The following is a 22,364-nucleotide window of genomic DNA, read 5'->3' on the forward strand; positions in this document are numbered from 1 at the left end:
TGTGTTTTCCATTGTACTAAAGACAGATCTTTCTCCTATATTTATCAATTGGGGCACATTTATTTTAGTTGAGATCTTAGTCTATAACATAACATAGCCATGAACCAACAGTAGCTAATACAGAAGAACAGAGCGTATACATTCCTACTTATGAATGCTTAGAATATAGATGATACTCTTTTAAGACCATCCCTCACATGGAGTGTCATGTATTCTTTACAGACATATAATAATTAATAGATTACATAAATTATATATTAATTATAATCCTGCTATATTGATACTAACATAATTACGCCTTTACACAGGAAGAATCTGAACCTTGGTACTGAGTCACTTGTGAGACATGATCCTCAATGACTTATTGCCTCCTTCTAAGCCCTAACTCTTAGAGTCTGCATCATCTCTGAGCAGCTTTATGAGCTAGGAATTAAGTCCCTAACTCATGTGCCTTTAAGAGATATTACCTATCCATCCTATAGTATTTCTTATTGACAAATCCTCTAACACACTTATTTTATTTTGCCATTTTGTCTACTGATGCAATATTACTATTACTAGCACCAAGAGTGTAGTTTGACTTTAGAGAGGCAATCGATCGCTGAGTGTATATGATTTTTTTGCTCTCAACTTTAGTTGCCATGTTGTTATATGCTTCTCTTGTCCTTCGTGTATATTTTTATCTCCTCTTCCTTCTTTCTTTGCCTGCCTGCCTTCCACTACCTCAAAGTGTCAAATTAGACAATATGCCAAGTTATAAATTTCATCATTGGCTTTTATCATCCTTCCTTCTCTGCAGAAGACATCTGGATATTCTGGTTGTCATCTGAGGAGGCTGGGAACTACAACGCTGCCAGCTAGTAGACATAGCCCAGGGAGGCTACTGAACATCTTACAAGATGCACAGCACACTTTAGACAAATCTCTGGTTATCATCAGAGTTAAGAGACAGGAAGTAAGATGTAGAATATTTAAAGATCTCACAGCAGTTTACTGACTAGAAGAAGGAGCAGCCAGGGACCAGGGGTGGGGGACTGGCAATAATATGTAGAGTTAAGAGCCTCGATAACAGTAAGCACAAGTTATAGGGGTGGCACTAGGGAGAAATGCTCAGATGGAAGTATAAAGGCTATTAACAGAGAAAGGCTTGCAGGGCCAGAAAGTACTAAGCTCACTCCCAGGGTTAACCTAACTTCGCTCAGGTGACCGAAGAAAGAGCTCTGAGAAGGAGGAGAATGAAGAACAGTCTACAGCCTGTCTGAGGAAGCTCTGACTCATTAGGATTCCTGGAAAAAGGATTGCAATGACCTTAGGTTCTGTATTTTGAGTTTGTCCTTCATTTACAGAAAGTAGAGAATCCTTATGGTGATTATGGTAATAAAAAAGTCAGATGGAAAGCTTCCAGTCTACAGTGGAGACTCTGGATTACAGCAGAAAGACACAGAATGCACTATTGGAGAAGATGCTATGGCAGGAGGCCAAGAAATGGGAGGGGATGTGAACCATGGCAGAAGGATTTGAGATAGAGACAAAGAGAAAAAAGAGAAAAAAATGAGGAAAATTTTATAGACAGAATCAGTGACCCTAATGAGGCACCTGCAGGGAGTGAAAGAAATCAAACAAGACAAGCCTCTTTCTTTGGACCTGGGAACTTGTGCAGGAACCATGAAATGTGATGCAGACAAAGGAGCTTGGCTCCCTGCGATAGTGGGTTCAGAAGAATCCCTGAGCTTTTCAATGAGCATACTGAGTTTATGGAAAGGGTGAGTGATATAAAAGGAGATTCCGGGGAGCTTTTTGATGAGTCTGGCACTTGGGGAACTGTCTTAGATGCTGGGCATCTAGGGAATAGGAAGAGGTGAAAGCAAAACTTTGGAGGAAATGCCAACCGTTCACTCTGCAGCAATGAAGAAAAGAAGGTATAGCAACATGAGTCCACGGAGGTGTTGGAGCTCTATGGTCCCTTCCGATGGACCAGCCCTGATAGCAGGGTTTCCAGAAAGAAAAGATTCATAAGTAATCGTGATCAAATTGTGGTTCTGAATATAGATAAATAGTGAAATGGAAGAGCTAGACCCATAACTCTGATCTAGACAAGCTGGTTGATTTGAGTTAAGACTCTAAGCAAGAATAATACCACCCAATAAGCAAGATATAAATGCAGCCCAACCAATAAAGCTAGTGCCTACACACACTATGGGCTTCAAGTTATCAACTACTCCTGCAATGACCAGTTGGGTTAAGGGTCTTCCTCACTAATAATTCTTTCAGAGACTGTGTACAACTATTTTACAAAGGCATCAGGAAACTTGTGGCTAGCCCAGGTCACTCAATTAAACTTGTCTCTGAGTTTCCTCTTCAGGCAGTACCCTATTGATTGCAGCTCATTCTCCTTGTTCAGTATAATTTAGTGATATTGTTATAGCTATGCCTTGTGATCTGTCTGGCAAACTTGCCAAACTCCTAAACATAATACGACAGTCATCATGAGCAGACCTATTGCTGACAACTCTGCTGGATTTCAATCATGCTTCTATCCTTCTTCTCCACAGACACAATTCTCTATTTCTTTAGTGTAAACTATGTCACCCTAAATTACAACTGTAAATTACATGACATGTTTTTTCTTGATCCTCCTGGTACCTTGGATACAGTAAGAAATCAATCAGTCTCAGTTTATTAAAAAGAAAGCTAACAGTGACTTCCGTAGCGCATGTTCTTTATTTGTGTTTACTGTTGACCTTGTCTTTTAACCACTGATCTGGTTCACTGAACCTCTAGCATTTGAAATTCTGTTTGCCTGTGAACACACATGCACACAGAGGCACACATTCTTGCTTGTTCAATACTAGAACCTGTCTCTTAAGTCAGGTGTTTTCTTGTTCTAATAATAACCTGTCTCATAATCTCCATCTTCTTCTTGCTCCATTGGGTACATAGCCGGGTATGGAGAAGTATCTTGAAAATCCATTATTCCAAATCATGTTTGTCCGAACATATCTTGTTTCCTCATTCACATACTTATAAAAAATGTGATCAGATTTCCAAAACAATGTATGAATTTTAAAAAATGAAACAGATCTCTCATCTAGAGCCTAAGCAATCTCACTTCTAAGACATGGGATGGCCTGAACACATGAAAAGGGAACCTCGTAGAAGGATTGTAGGTATAAAAATGCCTTGAAGACTGACTGTCTATGATCCTTTAGGTTGTCTAAAACAGCGTTAGTAGCTCATGTGTGAGTCCCGTGGAAAGCAAGCTACGATTATAATACAGTTGAAATATTTTCCAATGTCATGGTCTTCTGAGAAGCTCTAGAGCCCAGTCTGTTGGGTGATAATGATTTGATGATGAGGATGTGGGAGGGGATTTCTATCTACAGTTACACTATACCCAGCAAAGCCTTGGAACCTTGAGCACTCTATGCTGTTAAAAGACATGCAGGTTTTGGGTCATGAGTACAGCTATTTCATAGTTAAAATTTTCAGAAAAGCATGCCCCTTTCAAGTGGTTTATCAGGAAGCAGAAACTAAAGAGGACCTCGAGGATGTTCTGTGGCTACTGGGACCAGGGAATTGTTTGCAAACTCTGGGGATAAACCTCCAAGTCACCTGAGGCAAGGACTCCATGAAACTGAAGGGTGGCAGTAATTCTATGAAAGCAGGTGGCAGCTGGTGTTTATGAAAGAATTCCTATTAATTACACACTCACTGCAATCACAGTTGGCAAAGCCTGTGCAAGTGCATTCCAGTTTTCCATGGAGAAGCATTTGGGTGCGAAGTTCCCGAGTGACAGAGAAAGAAGCAATGCGTTTTTCTCTTCCTTTGCCACAAATTTTCAACTCACTTACATGTTTTCTTTTTCCAGAACTATTTTTTCATATATAGCTGTTTTAAAAATGCCTGTTGCATATATTACTCATTGATTTACTAAACATCTATTTGTAGGCTTTTGGATAGAAATGGTGTGCTGTATAGTTTAGGATCATAGAAGTATAGGCTCAAATCCTGTCCTTAATACCTGCTGAGCACTGAGCACTGACAGTTTTCTCAATGTTCTTTTCCTTTCTTTTCTTTTTTCTTTCTTTGATTTCTTTCTCTCTCTTTCTTTGTTTCTTCCTTTCTTTTTTCTGTGCTTCAGTCTCTCTCTAAGTAAAATAAGTGCAGATATTCACAAGCACACTCACCATGAATTGTTGCAGTGTTTATTAACTGCTTATATCAATATATGGACACACTAAGTGCTTGGAAATATTAATTAACATTGTCCATTTGTACATTCATCTGTTACAGACATGATGTCCTACTGTGTTCTGTGCATATATAGAAGCTAAAGCCATTTTGTCTACAAATTCTACTTCTTTCGTTGCTAAGATGAGCATTCCTTAGGAAAGCTAAGCCACCATTTTTACCTAGATGAGTCATGTTATAAGCAGACCTTGTTCTCAGGTCCACGCCTTCCTCCTCACTTTTGCAGTGGGGCTGTTGGCTTCTTTCAGAAGATTCTGTCAGTCAGTAAATAGTAAAGCCATGGTATCATTTTGTTGGCTGCACATGGTTTTATTTCTCTTTGTTAGTGTCTTTCCTTAATTAAAAGAAAAGAGTAAGAAGGATGACGGTTCTGCAGTCCCTGTTGATGTCTCCAGCCCATTGAGAAAACCTTCAGCTGTGGGTCAGTGTTCTTGCTTTTAGACATAATCAGGACTGGATTTCTTGGAGCTTTTAGAGAGGGGATAAGCATAAAGTAAGTATTACTTTCAAAATGGAAAAAGTAATATTAGTGCATATGTCCATCTACAGATAAATAAGATGTGGCATATCCATACAATGCAATGCTATTTGTCAATGAAAAGAAATGACATGCTTACAACAATATGGTGAGCTAGGAAACAGTATGCTAAGTGAAAGATGCCAGTTGTTTAAGATCACATATTGAATGACCACACTTAACACAAATGTGCAGAACAGAAATCAGTGGAGCTGATAGTAGTTATCAGTACGAAGTAGGTTAGGGCAAAGTGAAGAGTAACCGCTAATGTACATAGGGTTCTTTGTGGTAAAATTTGAAATGTTCTAAACTTCATTGTAGTAAATGTTGCACAATTCTGTGACTGCACTAGAAACCAGAGTTGTTCATTTTAACCTAATGTAATGTACTGTATGTGGATTGTATCTTAGTAGAGTTGACACTTAAAAATTGATTCATACAGTATAGCTAACAGCTTTCACTTGTACTTCCATCCTAACACAGGGTGTACTCTGAGAAACAGACACGAAATATGAAAACCTATCGCAGGCAGAAAGGGCTCACTTGGTTTCCCTGCAAGTTTGGAGGGTTCTTGAAGACACAAACAATTACGATGGTTAAGAGACTAATGCTGGGTACTGCCCTCTAAATTGGCTTCTTGGGAAGGCTTCCCATCCACAGGATATAATCCTGGTCTTCACTGCAGTGTATTCACCAGGCCCACAGGTCCTTGTGATATTGTCAAGACACGAAAGCTGACAGAGAAGAGCCTGAAGGGAAGACATCCATTCTCCACATCACAGTAATGCAGTCTCTCCAAGCCTGAGAGGTGACAGAGTCACACAAGAAAATGAAGGGAGCCACAGTACCAGGAGCACAGGGAGAACTGAAATAACCCATCTCCTAGAGTTATCTGTTTACCTCCCGGGGTCCCCTAAGACAGCAATGAGGAATATCATCCATTTTCAGAATGTGGGGGGAAGTGAAGCAGGGTCATTCCGGGAAGCTGCCCCTGCAAGGAAGAGTAGTTGACAAAGCTTTGCTTTCATGTCCCAATCCCCCTAAAACAGACCTTGAGTAAGAGCAGGTCTAAGCTGGAAACACTGAAGAGGCAGGACCAGCAGAATCATGATTGCATATTAAATATGCATCTGCTTCTCTCCACCTAAAGCAGCAATCAGGAGAGCAGTGTTGAATGCAGAATCAAGGGAAGAGAAAGGGAAGGAAATGCAGTGAGCAGACGCAGGCTTGGAATTCTCTGCACACGTTCTTACTGCAATGTTTCTGAGTGAAACCCTGAAAACCATGCCCATATATCATCTCTGCTTGATGCTCAGAAGAAAACAAAGATGCCTAGGCTTTGTAGAACTAATTTTAAAGATGTGGAAACTCACATGAAGACAGGTAAATGAAGCTCCAGAGCTGACACATAAGGAAGTGACAAGCCACCAAGTTTCATCTATACTTATGGAGTCCAGTTTCATTTTTTTTTCTTTTTTTTTTGGTTTGTGAATGGAATTTTTAATAACTTCACAAGATGTCAGAAAACACATCCTAATGTTTCTGTAAACATTTGAAGGTTTTCCCTGTGATTCATTACTTCAATATATAATCATGCATTTTTTTCCTGAACATTTCTCTTTTAGAATAATAAAAGACATGTTTTTATTGTGTGTGTATGTGAGTGCTCTCAAGCCTGCCAGGTTGAAGTCAGTAAACAAACACCAGGAGAAGGTTCTCTCTTTATACCACGTAGGCTCTAGGATTCTGACTTAGGTAGCCAGGCCTCATGGCACACAAATACTCTTACCCACTCACTGAGCTTTCTCCATCATACTTTCCTGACGTCTTAAGTTCTAGTTGTATTTACTCAAAGAACTCTCTAACTTTTTATTATTAGTCTTTCCCTTGAGAAATCCAACACTCGGGGCAAGAGCATGGGGATATCATGTGCGTGTATTGCTTCATAATAAGTGTTCAGTAAATACCCGCGAAAGAAAGGCATTCTTCAGACACTCCTCTAATTTGTTTCCTATCATCTTTCTCATTTTGAGCTGTTTACATGTCAGACACTACGCTCAGTTCAATTCATGAGTTCTCACAAAGAGATTCCATTGTTATATGTTCTTTCCACACCAGGAAATTGAGAAACAAAGGCACAGGCAGGATTTCTTCTCACAAGGACATAAAGCTTATTCCTTCATCAGTCCGATCTCAAGCCAGTACAGTATTTTGCCACAAGACCACCCATCAATGTGGTAATGGGACCTGAAGTTGAACCCAAGAGCCCTGGCTTGTGGGCTGCCGTCCTCATCATTAGGCCCTCCACCAGGGGAAATCAGCATGCATTCCCTTCCGACCTTTTCCTCCACCTGGCTGACAGGGTATTCCCCAGTCGCTTTCTACCCTGGCACGCAAACTACACGTTAGAAAGCCAAAGCATCAAACTCCAATGTAAGCGCGATAAATAGTCCATCTAATCACCCCACTAAATCATCATGCTGAGCCCCCGGAATGCTAATTCTCCTGCTCTCCATTCCTCTCCGATCTCTCCTGAGGCTTTCATTGGAGCCTTTTTCCCCCAACTAAAACCAGATATGTAAGGGTGGCATTATATTTCTTCACAGCTAATAGCCAGACTATGAAATCATCCCAGCAAGCAACTCCCAAACCATGTGAATCAGTCGTAACAAATTTCCTTCATTTTTATAACCCTGGAGATGGAAGAAGGGCCAGGAGGTAGATGAAGGGAAGGGTGATTGCCAGACATTGTTAACGTTTTCCCTGGATAATCGGAGAGAGAGAGTGAACAGCTAGGTCAGATGTGAAGCAGGATCTCCCTGGAAAATCAAGGGCCTATGAGACCCGGTCAGCTCATCTTGGTTTGATTACGATCGCAGAAAGTAAAATCTGACGTGACTGACACTTAACACTCTCACCGTATCCTGTCTCCTAGACGATGAAAATAAAGATATTGTATTTTCAGTGGCACCGACATTTTTATTCGTCTTAATGCAAAGGAACACAGCATTTGGGGACTCGTTGAAAGGATAAAGAAGCAGGGAACACTTTCAGTGTTCCTGGGAAGATGAAATGTTAGCAGGAGTTGTATAGGAAGGAAATATCCAGTCCCGCAGTTGGGGTAAATTAAGCAATCTTATTATTTCGCCTGCACAAATAATGAGTTATAATTTAGAAGTTCTCAACCTTCCTAAGGATGTTACCCTTTAACACAATTCCTCTTGTGAAGAACACCCCACCAACTATAAAATTATTTTCATTGCCACTTCATAAAGGTAATTTTGCCACTGTTATGAGTCAAAATTAATGATCTGATATACAGGATGTTTGATAAGAAACCTTTGTGAAAGGGTCTTTCAACTCCCAAAGAAGTGGTGACCCACAGGTTGAGAATTGCTGGGTTATATGAAATAAAAGAAATGAAAATAAACCAAAATTAAAAATTCCAATACCAGCCTGGCAGTGGTGGTGCATGCCTTTAATACCAGCACTTGGGAGGCAGAGGCAGGTGGATTTCAGAGTTTGAAGCCAGCCTGGTCTACAGAGTGAGTTCCAGGACAGCCAGGGATACACAGAGAAACCCTGTCTCAAAAAACAAACAAACAAACAAACAAACAAAAATCCAATACCAAAAAATAGAGTATAAATCCTCTGAAATAGTTGAGCTTTTAATGTAGTTCCTTCCCAATACCTTCCCCAGTTACAAAAAGTGAAGGGACTTAAAACGGTGTTATCTGTTATACCGATATACAGAACCGAAGCATAACTGTTTCTGTCCACCTTAATAACAGCATAACTTTTTGGGGTTCCACTAGAGATCCCCTGTTGGCTGTGAGCTAGCCACTCTCTTGCTCCAGCTTCCTAATAGCTTCGCTATACTGCCTGCAGCTTTAAACTGCTTCCTAGAAATGACCCTTTCGAGCAGTCAGTTCCATTCCAAGACTTTCATTCCAAGAATGAAAGAATTTCATTCCAAGTTTCATTCCAAGAATGTCTTCTAAACAAAGGAAAACAAGTAGGAAACTATTATCTTGTCATTTCTGGGGAAGTTTCTTTCAGTGATGCATCCCCAAGCATAAGTAGCTTGCTAAGTCCAAGTTTCTTATTATAGTTTATGAGAATCTTACCAGATTCTCATTGAACCCAAATAAAAATAATTAGCTTGCTATCTTTCCAAGAGAAGGTGTGGAGGTAACATCACAGAGGAGATCCATTCTACTGTCTCTTCACGGCTGTTTAGACAATCTGTTCTGCAGGAGAAAAAAAAAACACAGCTAAATGTGTTGAATCTTGTATAAACCAATGGGATGGCCAGACAGGAGTGAAGGATAAGAAATACACTAAGGGTGATGACAATGACAGTAACCATATCAATAACAATATTTAATACCACAATAGAATTTTATGATTCACAGAGAACTTGACTCAAACATTTTAATGTTTTAAAGTGTTATTATTTCAATTCTGTGTATATGTGCAGGAGATGGGGAGGTGTGTGCATTGGAACGCAGTTGACCACGCAGGCCAGAAGATGCTGTTGGGTCCGTTGCTTTGGTGTGGATACTGAGTTCTGTATAAGAGCAGTGGGTGTTCTTTAACCACTGACCCCTCCAGATCCAGTTCCATACCTTTTAATTATTTATTTATTCATTTGTGAGTGTTCGTTTGTAGTCAGGGATGTGAGATCTCAGCTGTTGCTCTAGTTCCCTCCACCCCTCCTACATCAGTTAGTCAAACAAACCCTCTTTCTCTAAGTCATCTTGTTTTTGTCACAATAGAAAAGTAACTGAGAGAGGTGGTACTCCTTGGGTGTTGTTCATCTTTCTTTAGACCTATGGTCTCTAATAGTCCTAGAAGTCACCAAGTAGGCTAGACTGGCCAGCCAGTGAGTCCTGGGTAATCTGTCCATCTCTACCAACCCTGCTCTGAGAAGAACATCTTGTGCTACTTCATCAGACTTCTTTTTTTTTTAAAAAAAAAAAAAACTTTGGTGACAGAACTACTTCTGCAGCTCTGAGAATTGATTTGAAAACATTTAATTCTCTTACAGCTTCACCAAACCGCTTTCAAAGAACTCCAGAGAATGCTTTTCTTTATTTGAAGCTCTAGGATGCTTATTGTCTGTATTATTTTAAAAAATGAATTTAAATTCTCATTGCTAACATTTCATCTTCATTTGGTTGTTTTCAGTACTCCTTTTCACAATAGAATAATTAGAGAATAATCCACAAGCAAGCATTGTTTTCTTTTTTTTCTTCTTTTTACCCAAGGACAATAAGTGCCTGAGGAGATCTGCTTGAGCCTCCCATCCATATAGCCTTCCTCACAGTCAATAGAAAGGGGGCACCGACTCTAATGCTTTTCATGATGAATAAATGGGAAAGGAACAAAGCTGTTCCCTTCCTATTCCTGCTTTGATTTTGTAAGGCCCTTAGCTGCCTACCTAACTATTGTCATCCTGTAACACATCCCTCAACACTGCCGCAGCTATGACTCCATTATAAAACAAAACCAAAAATCACAAACTAAGAACAAAAACAAAATCTCAACAACCTCATAGTTAATCGGATCAATAGTTACTTACTATTGTGTATCCAAACATCCAGGAGACCTAGAATCGAATTGGACTGACAATTTCTGACATATTTTCTCTTGGGAAAACTACCTCCTAGATGCCTACTTGAAACACCTTGTATCCAACTTACTTCTTATTAATTCTTTTAGAAGTTCATACATTGTTCTGTTGTTGTTGTTTCCCATTAATTTCTTTATTTACTGACTTTACATCCTGACTGCTGTCCCCCTGCTCCAGGTTCCCCCTCACGGAGTCCCTTCCTACTCTCCTCTCCCCTTCTCCTCTGAGAGGGTTTTACAATGTATTTCCATCATATTTACAGCCAAAGCATGACAGAGAAGGCAGGGCAGTGTGAAGTGACAAACAAGAGTGGAGGTAGGCAGCATGGTGCAGAAAGCCAGAGAAGAGAAACTTCTTCTGGCCTTGCTCACCAAAAGAGTAGAATGAGTCTGCAGGGGCAAGTCTTAGTTGGAATCTAAAATGGAAGCTGTCCATTCTAGACACTGACTTCTGTCCAACGCCAAGAGTCCCAATACTCAAGGCCTGCCCAGAGCCTACATGACCTGGCTATTTCCAGCTGCTTCCTCCTTCCTACAACAACATGTCAAAACTGGGAAGAAAAAGACTGCTAGAGAAACAATGTTTGAAGCATTTCTTGATTACTGTTTTAGCTAGGGTTTTACTACTGTGAGCAGACATCATGACCAAGGCAACTTATAAGGACAACATGTAATTGGGGCTGGCTGATAGGTTCAGAGGTTCATTATCATCAAGGCAAGAACATGGCAGCATCTAGGCAGGCATGGTGCAGGAGGAGCTGAGAATTCTACATCTTCATCTTAAGGTTGCTAGTAGAATATTGACTTCCAGACAGCTAGGATGAGGGTCTTAAAGCGCATGCCCACTGTGACATACCTACTCCAATAGGGCCATGCCTTCTAAGAGTGCCACTCCTTGGGCCAAGCATATACAAACCATCACAACTACTTAGAATTTCCATCCAGTCAGAACAAAGAATCCTCAATCAGCTGACTGGGGACAGTGCTGGGGATTGAAGCCTGTGCATGGAACATGCTAGGCAAGTACCATACTTCTTACCTACATCCCTCCATTTTAAGGTCCTCCTTTTAATTTTCAGCACCAACATTTCTCAATGGTTCACTATGGAGACTGGAGGCTAAATGCCAGGATTTGTATTCAGGTTTTGCAAGCTTCTAGTTGTACAACCTTGCTTCATCTTCCTGTGCTTCAGTTCTTCATGCTAATAACACTCCACAGAGCTCCTGTGATCCCATAATATAGTTACTAAGTGCATGCAGAGTTCTTATAAGAACATTTTAGGTACTTCATAAAGCCACTGGTGATTTTTGTTATCGATATTAGCACAAAATTTGTACAATTTTGTTTTGAATGTTTTTCTCTAATTCTTGAATTTTAGGTCTTTTTTTGGCCTATTTACAGTATCGACATCGTCATTGATTGGAGTTGGAGCTATTTCACATGCCAATGGCTTTCCATTTATGTTGAAGGTTTGTTCCTTATCCTTTGGAACCTTTTTTTCCTATTTGCGTTATTAGTTGCAAAGGTAGCACCGTGTTCAGAAGACCTGCTTGTGATCAGCTGGCACCTCACTTATCTCATTGACTTCTCTTCAAATTTGACAAGAAAGTTCTAATAAGAAAGCATCCCCCAAACCAAAGTCTGCTTCTCTGTCTAACTGACCTTTGTGTGTCTTACCTTCAGTCACAGAGCGCTACCATTTGTAGCACTGTCTTGTACCTCTGTAGTCCAGACCACACACTATGAACAGTTAAGCAGAAGCTATTTTTTTTTTATCAGTTCTATCTTTAAGAGAGAATTATGTCAATGACTTCATTTGGAGCTATCGCCCCATTTTCTCTGAAATTCAGGAAAATAGCTACTTTGTCCTTTGTCCTTGGCCTCTTGCCAAGGCTCCCAGGTCATTTTCCTTTTCCTACTCCTAATTTCTAATTAAAACTTTACATATTGGTCTCAAGTTTACATTCCTCTCTCCTTGCTCCTATTGCAAAACACTTACCACCACAACAACAAAAAAAGCAAACAAACAAACCAAAAAAACAAAAGCAAACAAATGAAAAAAGACTGGGAATGTCTCCCTTCGCCCTATTTTCTGTTTTCAGTGGTCCTCCTCTTTGCCCTTGGAGAGCAGAGCTAAGCTGAGATGGCATTTGTCAGGAAGCAAACTTGCAATGAGATTGGCCCACCCTGGAAGTTGGCTTTTCAGGAAATTCTGCCTCAGGGTTTACTCCTTAGCCTGTCTTGCTTTCTGTCCCAGTTGTTCTCTTCCTCCTTCTGGAATCAGAAGCTACATCCAGTTTAGTCTTTCCTACCTCACTTTCCTCCTTCCCCAGGTGTTTCTAGCACACACCACTGTGTTCTTGGCCTTCATCCTGGTGTTTGTTACACCCTGGACTGCCCTCTTTTAATACTTGCTCACTCAGAGGGCTAGAGTCATGGCTTCAGTTAGCCTTTAAACTCTATTTGGCTCATCCCTATTTTCCTGTCGTTTAATTTTTCTTCCTGCTGCACTTTCCACATTCCTTCACTTTTTGCTTCCATTCAAGAACTTAGCTGAGTAATTCCACAGCTTGAATTTTCTACTGAATTTTCTTATACTTTCCATTGAAGAATTCCTCTTCTTCCTCCATGTACCTTTGTCAAATTGGTGTCTGAGAAATTTAAGTTAGCCTTTACCAGAGCCGAAGTAAAATAGTACTCACTGAACACTTCTCCAGTGTCACCACTCTGCCTGTAAATCTAGTCTGCTCTGTGATTCTCTGATTTTCTTGCTCAATGAATGTCAACAGTAGGTCATTTCAACAGTGGCTCATGTTCACAGGTGAGTTAGAAATCTGTCAGCACCATCTTTTTTGTCCGTGTAGAATTTCTTATATACACAGCAAAAGTTATCAAAACAGTTTTCAAGTTAAAAATGTTTAATGAGAATTTATGGTGGACAGTATACTGTACTTTTATTACATGAACTCTTTTGTGATATATAACTGATGGGCACTCTATAAAGCAGATATAAAGTATAACACCAATTTTATACTGACTCTTAACCTAGTATAACCTTGAACTTAATGACAATCTCTTGTTTCAGCTTCTGTGGAGCTGATATTAAGAATTAGGCTGACTTTTGAATATTTTAAGATTCAGTTTTAATTTTTATTTGTGTATGTGTGTATGCTGTGTGTGTCTGTGTGTGTGTTGTGGGGGGGGGGGTTCTCATGAAGACCAGAAGAGGGCACCAGATTGTAAGCTACCCCTCCTCTGGAAAACGAGTAACACTCCTAACTACTGAACCATCTCTCCAACACTGGCTTATAATTTTTTAGTAGATAGAAATTAGTGGCTGACAAGAATAATGATCTCCTTAGTGGTAAAAATAGCTATTCAAATACATGCCTCCTTATTTTCACTATCTCACAAATGCACTATTTTCATTAATTATTTTGTCTCTCTCTCTTTCTCTCTCTCTCTCTCTCTCTCTCTCTCACACACACACACACACACATACACACACAAGTTGTAAAGTATTTTTGACATATACACAAAGGAAAAAAAACAAGGGATAATAAATAAGGTAGCAAATTGATCAAAAGTGTTAACATCTCCACATGCTTATTTTAGAGGTTTTTTTTTTTTTTTGTAGTACTGTTTTACATAAATAAAATAAAAGTGTCATCGAAAATAAAAGTGTAGATACTCAGGTCTAGCTCAATATCATGCTGAATTATTATTTCCAGTCGATACACACTGCTATGTTGGAGAAAGGGTTTGACATTTGGTGATTGATTTTGCTCACATTTAGTTTGTTTGTGCTGCTTTATGTCACTAAGAGCATGCTCTTTTGACTTCTGTGCTATGCAATTTCTGCTGGCAGTGTTAGCGAAGGGCTGAGGTCAGGAGACGCAGGTCCAGGTAAAGTGCTGTCTACTCCGCCTGGAGTGAGACAAGAAAGCTGGCTCTCAAATTCTTAAGTCCCAAGAGTAGTTCAGATCTTTTAACTGCTCTCCAATCTCCCCTTTCCTACTGCTATAGACTTGCTTAGGTTTTGAATAATGGTATAAGCTAGGTAGCTCATTTGTGCTTGGTGTGAGTAGTCCTTACATATGGAGATGACTTTCCTGTACAAAAAGGCTCTGCATCTTGGATTCTTGTTTTCTTATTTATCAATGACTGCCCAAGTTGCATTGATGAAGAAGTTGATACTACATTCTCAGCTATGGCCTAAGCTTGGGAGAAACAGAAAACATTGTATACTATAACATCACCCATGAAGAGGCCTAACTGGAATCTCTCCAGATAGACTGGTGATTTAAGAACTAGATGAGTATGCTGGTCATGGGCCTGAGCATTCTCTCCATTTAAAAAGCCTGACGAATGTACTGGCACATGGAGTATAGCATATGCCTTTAATATCACACCTGGGGGAGGTAGAGACAGACAGATCTCTATGAGCTTCAGGCTATCCATGATTATATACTGTGACCTTGTCCTATTTTTAAAATTTGTTTTTATTTCATTAAAATATAATGCTTCATTCCATCTTCCTGTCCTCCCAGCAAGCCTTTCTCTGTCTCCTCTTCTTTCAAAACTCATAGCTTTCTCTTCTTTAGCCATTTTTGTTACATATTTATATAAACAAATAACCATTAAATGTCATCTACTGTTTCCATTCACTATTGCCTGCATGTCTATGCTTCTCAGGCTGAACACTTGCCATTCGTTAACCAATCAGGGTACGCATACTTGGGGAAGGCTAACTATTCCTCTCTCAGCATTTGTTCATTGTGTGTGCTCTTAATGTAGGGGTAGGCCTCATGAGATTTCCCTAATCTACTTAGGATGTCAACTGGTGTTGAAAACATTCAAATCTTCTTCCAGCAGCCATGTTGTTGAGATTTCAAGGGTACTACTTTCTTGTTGTACCTACAAGGCCCACTCTCACAACAGACATTTTGGTCCACTGGTTCTTACAACCTTTCTGTCCTCTTTTTCAAGATGTTCCCTGAGTCTTAGGCCTAGGAGTTGTATGGTAGATGTCTCAAAGTGGCTAGCTACCCTAAGACTAGTTGTTCTCTACATGTTGAGTGGTTGTTGCTTTCTGTAAGGAGACCTGGTTTTAAATGTTAGGAAGACAGAGAGCTCAGTCTGGTGAGGGACTTCCATAAGTTTGGAGGAAGAATGAAACACTTCAGTAAAATGAAGAAAATTTACAAAGTGACCAACAACATTAAGAGTTGACAAATACTATCACTGAAAATAATAAAGCTATAGGAGAGATGGTCCGACAGGATAATGCTGATGGGCAGGTACCACTATGATGAACAAGCCTGTGGTGGAGAGCTGGGAAAGAAAGAGAAACTGAATGGTTCTTGCACTATAAAGAGAGGTTGAAGTAGTGATGTGAGGATGGTGAGGAACAGCCTGATATGTGAGTAGAACTTACTGCCACCTGAGGCCACAGTGATGCCCATGTCTGTGTTGTCACCAAAGGCCATTTCTGAGGCTCTGGTCCTACAGCAGTGTTTGGAGGAGGGGGGTCTATGTTGATCTGTTGCTTGTGTTACTACCAAAGGGCACACTGACCTCCCTGGTTTGGGCTGCCTCCTGGGGCCAAGTTAATGTCCAAGGGCTCTTCAGAGCTGTCCCCACCCCTTACCAGCTGTGGTACTTGGGACGTTGACCCTACTGCCTACCCAGACAGTACAGCAGAGTTGGCATGGACTCCCATGAGCCAGTCTCAAGGACATGGGCACTGGAGAGGTGACCCTTTGCCCTGCCTATTGTGCCTGTGGCAGGCAGGAGAGTTGACCCCACCCCTTGCTTGGGTAGTATAGTAGAGTTGGCCCTGGCAACATGGGTATGGGAGCATTCAGGGATTAACTAACTCAACTACCATCCAAGCCCAAATCCACCAGGGCTTTGAGTTGGCCCACTCTAACATCTACCCCAGCTATGAACTGCTGGAGCATAGCAACTGGAGGAACTGGTTGGGCAGGAACAAAGCTGCTGAGATTCCATGACATGGGGCAATAAAAAGATATTGGAGATGAAATATCAGAGGTTAGGATCCACTATTGATTATGTAAGTCTAAGCCAAGCTTTGAATCAGACCAATGACTCATTGCAATGAATATTTACAAGAAAAACTGTTTGGGGGAAAGATATGCTGTGGGACACAATGTGACATACACACAGCTTCAATATCAAGATTTTTGTTTGTTTTCTTTTGGAAGGGAGATTACAAGGGTGGAGGGTGAATAATGAGGGATGGAGATATGAGTAGGATTGGGATGCATGATGTGAAATTCACAAAGAATCAATAAAAAGTAAAAAAAAATGTAATTATTTGGATCAGACAAAGTGGAAACTTTTAAATGTGTAATCTTGATTAATGCTTGGGTATTCAGTTAAGCACTCTTAGTCATACTTGCAGACAAGACAACTGAGACTTAGTTTAAGAAATGTATGCAGGTATCCTCTTGTTAGACAAATTAAACTTGTATAAATCAGATGATCTTTCTGTGTCTCCTCTCTTTGTCTCTATCACTCTATCTCTGTCAGCCTACCTCTCTCTCTCTCTCTCTCTCTCTCTCTCTCTGTCTCTCTCTGTCTCTCTCTCTTTCTCTCTCTCTGTCTCTCTCTGTGTGTGTGTTTGAAGACAAAGTCTCACTATGTAGCTTTGGCTGGACTGCAACTCACTAAATAGATTCGGCTCTTCTTCATCTTGTAGTAACTCTGCTTCTCCTTCTCTGGTGCTGTAATTGCAGGTATGTGTCACCATGTTCCACTCTGAAGGTATCCTCTTAGCTACCCCACTGGAGGGTGACCTTTCTTCCCATAGGGACTGTCAATACTTAATGTATTATTAAATGTAATATTTAATATGGCATAGTAGCCACTATGTCCAGTTCATGTAAATTTTCATCTGCTTAACCTTTTGTCTGACACATTATGCATCAGTTAGTGTTTTTTTTTATCTTGCATAGAATATAATATGCATTGCATCAAGCAGTGATACTAATGAGGATTAATTTACAATCATTTGTTTTAACCTCAGCAAAATGGTTCCCAAGATCCAAGGAACCATTATAGGTCGATTTATTTATTGTACAACCCACTCTTCACAAAGTTCTGTGTCTTTTATTTTCAAATAAAAGATGATCATAATTGCAAGCATGGCATCGTTGGAATGCCATTATGCTCCTAGGACACTGAACATGGCAGACGGAGTTAGATCCCCTGTTAGAGCAGTGCCTGGAACAACAGAAAGTCACCAGTCACTATTACATAGTGTTATTAACTTTAGTTAAGACATTGTGATATCATGAAGCTATACCAAGGAGAGAAGGGTGTGTATGGCATGAAGGATAGATAGTAACAACCTTCAATAGGTTTCTACACTAGCTACCCTGACCTTCTCCCCAAAAACTTCCCAGGAAAACCATTACTTAGCCTTTGAGTGGGTTCTAAATTTTTTTGTTAGGCTTAAAAGACGTACTTAATGTTTGCAACATAGAATTTCGAATATAAACCACTTTAACCAGACTTTTATTTATTTTCTTTCTGAGAGATATTCATGCATCAAACGAAGGAAGAGCCTTTGCTTCTGTAGGAATTTATATTGCATGAAAATATTGCCCCAGGCTGAGTCCCTGCTAACAGTAATTTTCATAGAACTTACTTAGGATTTTCACACAAATTATTTTACCCTTTAGAACTCCATGATTGAATAGCTGCAGCAATTTGCAGATGGGAAGACTGAGAAGGAGAGGTTAAATAAGGCACATGAACATGGGAGTAAACAGTCCACATATTCCGTCATCATCAAGTCAGGGAGATTCTGAAACCCAGCTTCACATCTGTGGGTGTGAAGCCATTCCTCCTGTTAATTATCATAACAAATTGAGGGGAAGCTACTTCAAAACAATGGGTTATTATGCTTGGATAAAAGCAAATAATGGATCTTTACCGAATTAGTACATGTATAATGTGCCTGAAAATTGAGAAGGGTTTTAGTTGTGTGATTGGCTGCAGGGCTGAGCCGCTCATTTTCCTGCAGTGTGGAGCCTTGCTGACAGGCCACTCCATCAGAGCCTCCCACTGTGCAGCCTTATGCTGCTCCTACTCAATGTTGATTCCCCCAGAGGAGCTCATTTATCCCATAGGAATGTGGACCCACACCACGGTCTATGGCTTTGTCTTTTACCACATCTTAAGTCAGGCATGCAACAAGTCAGAGAGCAGATACCTTGAATCAGAAGCTGGCAAGACGCCCTCAAGGCTCTCTCCTAGTGACCTATGTCTGCTAGCTAGGCACTGGGTCCCAAAATTCAATCTCCTCAAACAGGATTGCCAGCTGCAGACCATGTCTTCCAATGCCTAAGACTGTGAGGGACATTTCACATTTACATAATCACAACTCTGTATGTTTACCTTATCACGAAAGGAGCATTAAATTTCCAATCATGTCTGGTAGCATTCCCTAGTTTTCTTATTTCTCTCTACCACTTATTCCCATACACAGTCACAATATGTCACAACCATTGCTCTGACTTTAATGGGACTAAAGAGTTTAAGGTTGGCAAGACTTTCAGCAGAAAGAACAAACACTAGTGAAGCATTTTTAAACATACAAATCTCCATTATAGAGACTATGAGCTGTTTTTTTTTTCTATTCTTAAAAAGATATGTCCCACAATAACTTTTATCCAGACATTTTTCTACTCAAAAAATAAATTCTCAGGGGTTAATGATATTTAATATAAAGACTATCTTAGTTAGGGTTTTATTGCTGTGAAAAGACACTATGGCCAAGACAACTCTTATAAAGGACAACATTTAATTGGGGCTGACTTACAGTTTCAGAAGTTCAGTTCATTATCAACATGGCAGGAAGCAGGGCAGTGTACAGGCAGACTTGGTGTTGGAGGAACCAAGAGTCCTACAGCTTGATCCAAAGGCAGCCATGAAGAGAGACTTTCTTTCCACACTTGGTGGAACTTGAACACTAGGAGAACAAAAAGCCCACCTACACAGTGACATACTTTCTCCAGCAAGGCCACAACCACTCCAACAAGGCCATATCTCCTAATAGTGCTACTTCTCATGGGACAAGCATATTCAAACCACTACATTCCACTCCCTGGCCTCATAGGCTTATTCAAACACATGAGACTATGGGGACCAAACCTAGCCATAGCATAATGCAAAATATATTTAGTTCAATTTCAAAAGTTCCCATAGTCTATCATAGTCTCAACATTGTTTAAAAGTCCAAAGTTCAAAGTCTCTTCTGAGATTCATGAAATCTTTTAAGTAGAATCCCCTGTAAATACAAAATCAAAAAGCTGATCATATACTTCCAACATCCCAGGATATATATTACATTCCAAAATGTCACAGTGAGGAAATATTGGGCCAAAGCAAGACAGAAAACCAGCTAGGCAAACTCAAAGCTCTGCATCTCCTTGTCTGATGTCAAAGAGCCTTTCATATCTCTAACTCCTTTCATCTTTGTTGACTGTAACTCAATTCATTATCTTAGGCTAGTTTTACTCCCTGTTTGTTAACATCTTTCCTCAGCAGGTATCCCATGGTTCTGGCATCTCTAATAATTGGAGTCTCCAAGATGACTTTAACTTTACAGCTTCATATTCCAATGTCTGGGATCCAAACATGATCTTCTGGGCTCCTCTAAAAGGCTTGGTTCACTTCTCTAGCTCTGTCCTCTGTAGCACTCCAGGTTCTGACTGACTCCTCTCTACTACTGCTGCTGTTCTTGGAGTTCATCCCATCATACTGGCATCTCCAACATTTTGGGGTTTTTCCCAGCAACTATGATGTACTATAAGCATCTCATAGTCTCTCTTCATAGTGTCAAGCCTCAACTTCTTTGCATGACCACTTTAGTACTGAGTAATTAATTAAAACTGAGGCTACACCCTCACCAATGGGGTTTTCTAGCATCCCACAGTGCCAACCCTCAGCTGCTTTCCATGACCCCCTTCATGCTCTCAAAAACAGTAACACCAGAGTGATTCTTACATATTACATATTATCAAGTCCAGCTGCCAGCAAGATATCTATCTCTGGAACATAGCTTCTTTGTGCTCTCAGAAAATACTTCCCAAAAGATTTTACCATAATGATGCTGACCTTTTCTTAATCACCATTAGTGTCTTAGCTCTAGATAATCAACATCAAATGTCCAGTAACCCCTTCTACTCTTTACTCTACAGCCAGAGAGACACATGACTGAAGCTGCCAAGTTCTGATGCTTGCTGGGATTGAATATGACCTTGTTCTATTACATCTTCACCAGTTTTCTGGTCTTCATAATTTCCTTTACTAAGCTTTGCTGTTCTTGAACTTGCTCTGTAGACTGACTTTGAACTCAGAGATTTATAAGCCTCTGCCTTCATAATGCTGGGTTTAAAGGTGTGTACCACTACATCTAGATCATGTACACTATGCCTGAACATTTCCTTAATTTATTTTCACAAGATCATTATAAGTTCTGGATTTTGTTCATTCCAGGTCTAGTCAAATTGACAATCAAGAACAGCCATTACAATCCATACTTTCACATCTTCTTATGTCCAAATATAAACAATAGCCATATAGTGATCACACCTTGCATAACTGTCCCGTGTTCAACTGCAAATGCATAAACAATAAGCTTACCTGGGTAGGATCTTGCCAAGAGGTCAACACTCCCTCAATCACATTTAATATCCTTAGGATTTAGTTCAGTTCCACTTCCCGGCACCCCTTTAATTTTTGAACAACATATTTATGCTTTTCTTTCTAAGTGTGTTGTGTTTGATCTAAACACTCCTCCAAAGAGTGAACTAGAAGACAGAGTTCAAACTAGGCTCTTTTTTTGTGTGTCAATGCAATTAATCTAAAGTTCTTTATTTTAGCCCCAGGCAGAGTCTTTAAAATAGGCAAAAAGCTGTCACAGTCTTCACCAAAATATCACAAGAATGATCTTTATGGAATATACTAAAATTCTTCTCCTCTGAACTCTCTTGAACCAGACCTACACAGTTCAAATCACTCTCAAAGTAACTGTAACTGTCTTTAATATTTTTACTAGGATGGCTAATTAAGCCCCATTTAAGGTATTCTACTGCTTTCCAAATCCAAAGTTCCAATCCATATTACCCCAAACAAAAACATGGTCAGGCCTATCACAGTAATACTCCAGTCTCTGGTACCAACTTCTGTCTTAGGGTTTTATTGATGTGAAGAGACACTATGACAAAGGCAACCTTTATAAAGGAAAACATTGGGGCTGTCTTATAGTTTCAGATGTTCAGTTCACAATCATTATGGCAGGAAGCATGGCAGTATGCAGGCAGACTTGGTGATGAAGGAGCCAAGAATTCTACATTCTGATGTGAATGCAGACAGGAAGACAGGCTCATTTTCCACAATGGGTAGAGCTTGAGCACTAGGAGATCTCAAAGCCCACCTACGTAGTGACACACATCCTCCAACGAGGCCATACCTCCTATACCAAGCATATTCAAACCATCACATAGACTTATCCCAAATAGGATTTTATTATACTTTAGTTTACAGAAGTCAAACATATATTGAGGAGGAGTTATGAACATGACAAATGACTCGTAAGTAAGTTGATAGGGTAAAAATAAGAATTTAGACACAGGATATTGGATTCCTTACTTTCAAAGCCTTGGGAGTTGGGTCAGCAGCAAGATTCTAAACAGTATGATTGGAGTTAGAGGATAAAATATGTTAGGTTCAAATTTTGAGAGAAGATTGTCAGCACCAGGCCCTATATAGACACTGGATGTATGGGTAGACTATTTCAAATATATTGGAACTAAAAAGTAACTCATCATCACTTCATCTACAACTGAATATAGAACATGCCTCCCTTGTTTTAGAATTATTGTTGATGTTGTCACCACCATTATTCTTGATGGTTGTGGGTTTTAT

This window comes from Mastomys coucha, unplaced genomic scaffold (genome assembly GCF_008632895.1).
Source record: "Mastomys coucha isolate ucsf_1 unplaced genomic scaffold, UCSF_Mcou_1 pScaffold23, whole genome shotgun sequence".
NCBI lineage: Eukaryota > Metazoa > Chordata > Mammalia > Rodentia > Muridae > Mastomys > Mastomys coucha.